The 7204-nt window shown below is 29.8% G+C and overlaps 1 long non-coding RNA gene across 3 annotated transcripts; it reads right to left on the reverse strand.

Moving 5' to 3' along the window:
- Window positions 1–5456: 5456 nt before the first annotated feature.
- Window positions 5457–6955, reverse strand: LOC105555753. Of its 3 annotated transcripts, none has more exons than XR_001008512.1 (4): window positions 6741–6955; window positions 6529–6662; window positions 6296–6434; window positions 5457–6097 (listed from the first exon to the last, which is right to left on the reverse strand). It is a non-coding gene; the product is annotated as an uncharacterized LOC105555753 (long non-coding RNA). The 3 variants fall into 3 exon arrangements; XR_001008511.1 differs by having other exon boundaries at window positions 6529–6806; window positions 6890–6920; XR_001008510.1 differs by having other exon boundaries at window positions 6529–6955.
- Window positions 6956–7204: the final 249 nt, after the last annotated feature.

Raw genomic sequence — 7204 nt, forward strand, 5'->3', positions numbered from 1 at the left:
GAAGCAATTATACATGTATATACAAACACTGTTGCCATTTATACTGTTATTCTTACTGTTATCATTATTGTTATCGTTTTGATACTGCATCTCGTCATGGAACAATGGCCTTTTTATTATTCTTTTTTTAGGTATTTGCACTGTTTCAAATTGATTAAGCATTTCTAACTGTCCCTCTTCTGATGTAGAAATGTTCTCACACTCCTTCTCCACTTTTCGAGCTATTGCATAAGTTTCTATAAGAAATAATACATATTTTATCTATATTAAGGCTCATGGTCCCTACTGCTGTTGTTCTTGTTTAATAACGTCAGAAGCGAGAAATAACACACTTATATTCTTGCGTTATATTTTTAAATAAAAAGATATTTGGATAAAAAGACACTTTAGATTGCTTTATTAGCACACTTATAAAATTGTCCGGAAACTATTCCTTTCCTTTGATAGTTAATAAACAGCCATAAATTAAATGTGATACGAAATATATTCATGCGCTTACGCATAACCTGCATGACTAGGTTTTGTATCACATTCATTTTACGGCTGTTTATTAACTATCGAAGAAAAAGGATAATTTTTTAACAATAGGCAACTTTCATAAATTTTTAAAATAAAAAAGATTAATTTACAACTTTTACGTTTTACTACTTATTTGTAAAACTTTTAACATATTATTTTTAAAAACCATTTTTAGAAAAAAAAGAATATTTAAGGAATCATTGTAATTTTATCTAGACTGACAATCAAATGTGACAGTACTCATAATTACATCCTTTGTGTTGATCCAAAATACAAAATGAAAATTTTTTATGTTTAGAAAGCTTGTCGTTTGTACTAAACTTGGAACAATTAATAAATAGATACTAATTTTATACTACATTAAAGTTTAAGAATTGTTAAAAAATACCAGTTTAAATTCTTTCTTTTTCAAGTTGCCATTTTTTGATGTTGTATTTCTATGGTTGTGATACGATAGTATCAAGCTTCCTGAACATAAAAAATTTTGTTTTACATTTCAGATCAACACAAAGGATGTAATCATGAGTACCATCACATTCGACTCGGTGTAGATGAAACTATGATGATCCTCAAATATTCGTTTCTTTAAAGATTTTTATAAATAATATGTTAAAAGATCGGCAAATATATATTGTGACGTTGCCGTCCCGCGTGCGCGTACACCGGGTTCCCTCAGGGCAACAGGCCGCGATTGGGGTTCCCCAATCGCGGCCTGTTGCCCTGAGGGAGGAACCCGGTGGACGCGCACGCGGGACGGCAACGTCACAATATGTATTAAAAACGTACAAGTTGTAGATTGATCTTCCTTATTTAAAAAATTAATGAAAGTTGCCTATTTTTTATTATATTGAGTAAGAAAATATCCTTTTAAATATTCATAAAACACATAATGTTCTAACAAAACAATTAGATTATATTTACTGTATGGTCCTAAAATTTTTCGGTAGCTTAATGTGTTCCAATTATCGGTTGGACAGGTAATTTTAATTACAGCCACCCTGACATTTATTTCTTTTGGTGGCCATTGGAATGTCTCATTTGGTATATCTACCCAAAGCTTAGGTATTGTGGTGCACCAATCATCGTAAAATATCACATAATACATCTGAAATAACAATCAAGTGAATTACATACATGTAATATGAATACCTTTCTTCTAAATATACATATAATGTACGTATTTTATTAACACTCACATCTATAAATGTAAAAGAGGCATAATATAATAAACGTTATCGAAATATACATTGAAAGCTTTTATGTCAATTTCTGTTGTAGATATTATTTCCATATGCGTTCCCAAACTACTTGCTGCATGTATATTCATATGTTGTGAATTGGAGGGATATGATGGAATTGGTTGAAGATCAGTATATCTTTTCCCCAAAATAACAGAATTTCCATCTTTGAAGCCAATAAATTTGATGCAAAAAACGGATCTATCTTTCAAGTAACAACAGTTATTTGGTGACTTTGTTGTTAACGTGAAATTTTTAAATTTAATCTGTTTATGGGAATGCACACATTGTAAAGGTAAAATTTTTCCATCTGGTTTTAGAAATAGTGGTGTATTTTCAATATTATTATTTCGAACATTAATCTCAGATATTGTGTGTTCATTAAGTCTGTTGTTTAATTGAGATAGCGGTTTTTCCCATTTCCGTAACATTTTCTTCAAAGTTTTCATATAATTTTCAAAAGGAAATGCACTGAATGAGTCGAGAGGACCATACATCTTTACATCTTGACAAAAGTGAATTATATTATGAATGTTATACACAACATTATCTTTACCATACAATGTTTTAAATGTTTGGACGAAAATTAATAATAATTCATTTGCAAACGTATTATTACGCATGCAATCTGAAGGATGACACAAAATGCGTACAGCAGTGTGTAAAACGCAGAAATGTTTAAAATAATCTTCATTTAAATATTTCTTTAAAACGATAGGACCCAAATATAGAAGAAATAATCGAAATTCGGTCGCTTTCCAGCGGTCTAATTCATTAATACCTCGTGGATGACGAGCAAATTCAATCGGTATGAATTTTTTTAAAGATATAATATCTTTTGATAATGTTTCTACATCTATAGCGCGTAACCGTGATATTTGCTTTCCTTTAATCCACAGAAGTAACATCTTCTTCATAACTCCTAAACATATTACATGCATATAATCCAATGGAAAATTGTTAATCATGTCTATGGGTAAATTTTCAAAAGGTGAAATAGAAATGTGATGTTCTTCATTATATCTATTACGAAAATTACTGTTTGTTCTTAATACTGCATTTTCTTGCAGGAAAACCATTTTGTGCTCTATGTAATCTCCTTCGCAGATACATTTTCCACATCCAAAATAAGCATTATGTCCTTTTGTGGCAGTTACGAAGGATTTTGCAGGAGCATCACAAATAACAGCTCTAATCGTAACATTGTATGTTTTACCTTGAAATATAAATCCTTTATTGTGCAGTACAAGATATTCATCACAAAACTCCTGCAATAAATCACATGCATTCGTAGGCTTTTTATAACCGTGATATGCACCAATCAGAAAGGGTTCTTCTGACTGCTTATTATAAACTTGACCAAGTATAGGCCATAACTGACTTTGTGAACTCTTAGCAAGAGGTAAGCCATCAATATTTATATTTATTAAAATTATGTTATTAATATATTCATAAAATTCTAATTTTTTTCGTAATGCCTTTTCTAAACCATAATGATAATATTGACCAGCTCCACATTCACGAACAATTGTCTTTATAGGTGTACATAACAGCGTTCGACTATCATTGGGCAGATCATTGTGACCTTCTTCCCTCAAAATATGTAATAGTGCTGTGACTGATTTTTGTGTTACATTAAATCTAATAGCCCAGTCTCGTAACCGTTGCTGCAAACTATTTCGATTGTCTTGTGTATTATTATATATTGAAGGAATATCATGTATAGACTCTATGTGTTCAATGTCCGTTAATTGCATATCTTGTATATGTGACGATTCAGGAGATAATATATTTTGATCAAAATTAACATTTTCAGAAAAATTTTCCACATGAACAGTTCCAATTTTATTCTTAGTAATGTTGCTTTGTAGATTAATAGAAGAAATATTTTCCTTTTGTTGTTCTAATAAGCGACGATTTTGTTGTCTGCGACATAAATCTTTATATTTTTTATATTTTGGCATTGTAATTTTTCTTTTCAAAACCTGTTACAATAAAATATAATTTCAATTTAAATTGAATATGATACTAATCATTGAATTAATACTAATCATATTTTATCGATTAAATATTAATATTATTTAAATGATTAATTTTTCAATAAATAATGTTTTAATGTTAAATATTAAGCTTATTCAGATATGTTCACAACTTTTGCATATTTTGAACATTTCCACAACATTTACAACGTTAAAGTGTAATATACGTGATAAAGAAATGAGCATGTATCTCAATCTCTAAAGTTTTTAAAAAGTTTTTTTAATTTTTGGAAAACATTTTTAAAGTTAATTAACGGTTAAGTCCTATTTACTTTATTTTAAAAATTTTGTCTTAATGTTTATGTAAAATAAATATTTAATAAACATTCAATAAATGTTAGTTTTACAAATCAATTATTGTATAATTTATTTGTAAAAATAATCTTAATTTAATGTTTATTAAATATTTCTTTTGAAGCAATTTTTAAAATACACATGTTTCAAATATAAATTAAAGAGGACAGAATTCATTTAATGTTTTTTTAATATCTTTGAAAATATCTGTCAAAAAATTTTTTAATCTTTTTCAAAAAAATTTTTGCTGATTTGTATTGATGCAGACAAAACATTGTAATATTGTTATATTGTATAAAATATTGCATAAAATATTTTAAAAATTTAAAAATTGAGATTACGTAAAGCAATATAATATATGTAAAAATTAATGTTTAATATTATAATTTAATATATTCTTCTATGAATTTACACGTTTACATTATATGTATATATTTATATATAAAATGTCAACTTTTTATTCATAAAAGAATACATTAAATTATAATACTAAAATAAATTAAATTTATTTAACGTATTAACTCAGATTATCGGGACTCTGTATTGTTACGCCCGTGTTGGGACACCCGCTAGAAGCTGGCTGAATCTAGCCGCTTTCGGCGTAAGTTGTGGAGCGTCCCCTTCACAACCGTTCGTCAAGGGACGCTCCACGACCGTGCTCCACGACTTACTCCGAAAGCGGCTCGATTCAGCCAGCTTCCAGCGGGTGTCCCAACACGGGCGTATTAATTTTTGAAATATAAAGAGTGCGACCAGTCCTCCATAGGCAATTGGCCCATTTTTTACAATTAAAAATTAAAAATCATTTTTGGACTTAAAATAAAGTTTATGTCGCATGCATACTACAATATGCAAGGCGTCAATGTAGACAGACGTTGCGTTCTAAAGATGTAGCCCATGAAAATCCCATTTCTGGTTGAAAATGAGATTTTCAAAGAACCATATCTCTGAAACGCAACGTCCATCCACCTTAGCGCTTGCATATTTGTAATTGACGCATCAAACTTTATTTTAAACCCAAAATCCATTTTTAATTTTTGTCCGGAAAGAGTGAGCCAAACCTGGGTCACTCTTTTAAAGAAAAACTATACACAACTATATGCAGGTATATATATAATGTATAAATATAAATTCGTAATACGTACCTTTTTCCTGAAATATTTTTTGTGGACGAGAATTGTACGTGTGCACCGCTGAAGACTCGGGAATGACGGGACGCCTGAGATACTTCATTCATTTTTTACTACTGCGCTCACTTTTTTATTACTACATTCAAGTTTATGATTACTAATATATAATGTGTCCATTATGTTTACAACATATATACAGTGACATATAAATAAAATTTGTTCATATTTTTAAATTTTATTATTTATTTCATATTTTTGTGATTTACAGAATTACAAAGATACTATAAGGTTCGATTTAGAAAAATCACACGGATTACAGTTTAGAAAGTTCAGTTACGTCGCGATTCGCAAGTGCTCCAATTTTGTATTAAGAAGTTAGAAATTTTTCCTATTCCACGCATATAAAATTACAAATTTTGCACACCATTTGGATTTTCGCCCACTCGATTTGAATGCTATAAGTCTTACGCACAATTTGCACACAGTTTGATTATTTCACAATTCTCTCTGTTTTTTTAAATAACTTTTACCAATGTTCTTTCGCGATCTTATAATTCGTAGCATTGAATGAAGAGTGAATTTATAAGAACGTGAAAAAAACATTGGTGAAAACTATAAAAGAATGGATACTTGCGAAATTTTTAAATGCATGTAAAAGTTATAACATTGAAATTAAATAAGCAAAAATCTGAATGGTGCCAAAAAATTTTCTAATTTCATAAGCGTGAAATAGGAAAATTTTTTAACTTCTTAACATAAAATTTGAGCACTTGCAAATCGCGAACTATATAATTGAATCGTCACAAACAATATTAATATTTAGTACATCTTCGACTGATGATAGTATGCTTCTCAAATCACCATCCAGTTCAGCCATCTGTAAATAATAAAATTAATTTTGTTAATAAGTTTTAAAACGAATATTTTAAATAAGTTTTAAAGGAGCTTGTTTCTATCTTTATTCTATTTCATTTTTCTTTTTTTAGGTGTGATTGAAATAAATGTAAATAAATCTTAGTAAAAAAAGATTATACCCGCTTAATTATTTCCACGAATTTTGATAAAATTAACTTACCTAAATGTAAGCCTGTATATCCCTGTCTCTCGATAAGTCGAAGATCTGTTGAAAAACTGAAGTTTCCAAAATATTTATACAATCAGGATGCATCTCAAAAAAGCGCTTTTTCTCATTTTTCCTCAATTTCTCTGTACTCCTGCAAATACACACACACATACATATGTCAATATACAAATATGTATGTACATACTTTATTTATATCTCTAGAGTTACTTACTCTAGTTACTTACTCTAGTTGATATGTTCTGAAGATCATTCTGAAATTATTCTTTTACGTAGGAACTCTTTATCAGTTGCGCTCGTCAACCTTGAATACTCCGTTCTTGTCGCCAGACATTCCAAGAAAAGTAATCGGTACATTTTGCTGTAATTATTATTTAAAAAATTGTTAAAACCGGACATGTTCTATTTTTAATGTTAAATATAATGATAATATTGATACTTAGTAATTTATATGTAATGTAGTTTTTCTTTGCAGTTGCGCCTTTTCAGTAAGCCCAAGGAAAGCCTGAAAGAGAGAAAAATAATAAGAAAGATAACGCCCGTAATTTGAAATTTTACGGTGTAACAGTGTGTGACGTGATCACTGACAAGGGGACACTTATACGCGCTGTTCTTCACTGATTTCGATGAAACTTGCAGCAACGATAGAGGATCATATACAGGGTGTCCTGAAATTCGCGAATCAAAATACCATAGCAAGAAAGTCGTCGAAAAAATAAATTAAAAAGTTATTTGCCATTTTTCGTTCCGAGCAGTAGTTTTTTTAGATAAAAAGGTTCAAAACAGGCCAATCATACCTTACGGTTGAACGGAAACCTGTCCGTGAGTCGCGCGTTGATAGTGTTAATGCACTAACACTATCGACGCGCGACTCACGGACAGGTTTCCGTTCAACCGTAAGGT

The sequence above is a fragment of the Vollenhovia emeryi genome, unplaced genomic scaffold (genome assembly GCF_000949405.1).
Source record: "Vollenhovia emeryi isolate VEMERY1.0 unplaced genomic scaffold, V.emery_V1.0 DF940782.1, whole genome shotgun sequence".
In the NCBI taxonomy this organism is placed as follows: Eukaryota; Metazoa; Arthropoda; class Insecta; order Hymenoptera; family Formicidae; genus Vollenhovia; species Vollenhovia emeryi.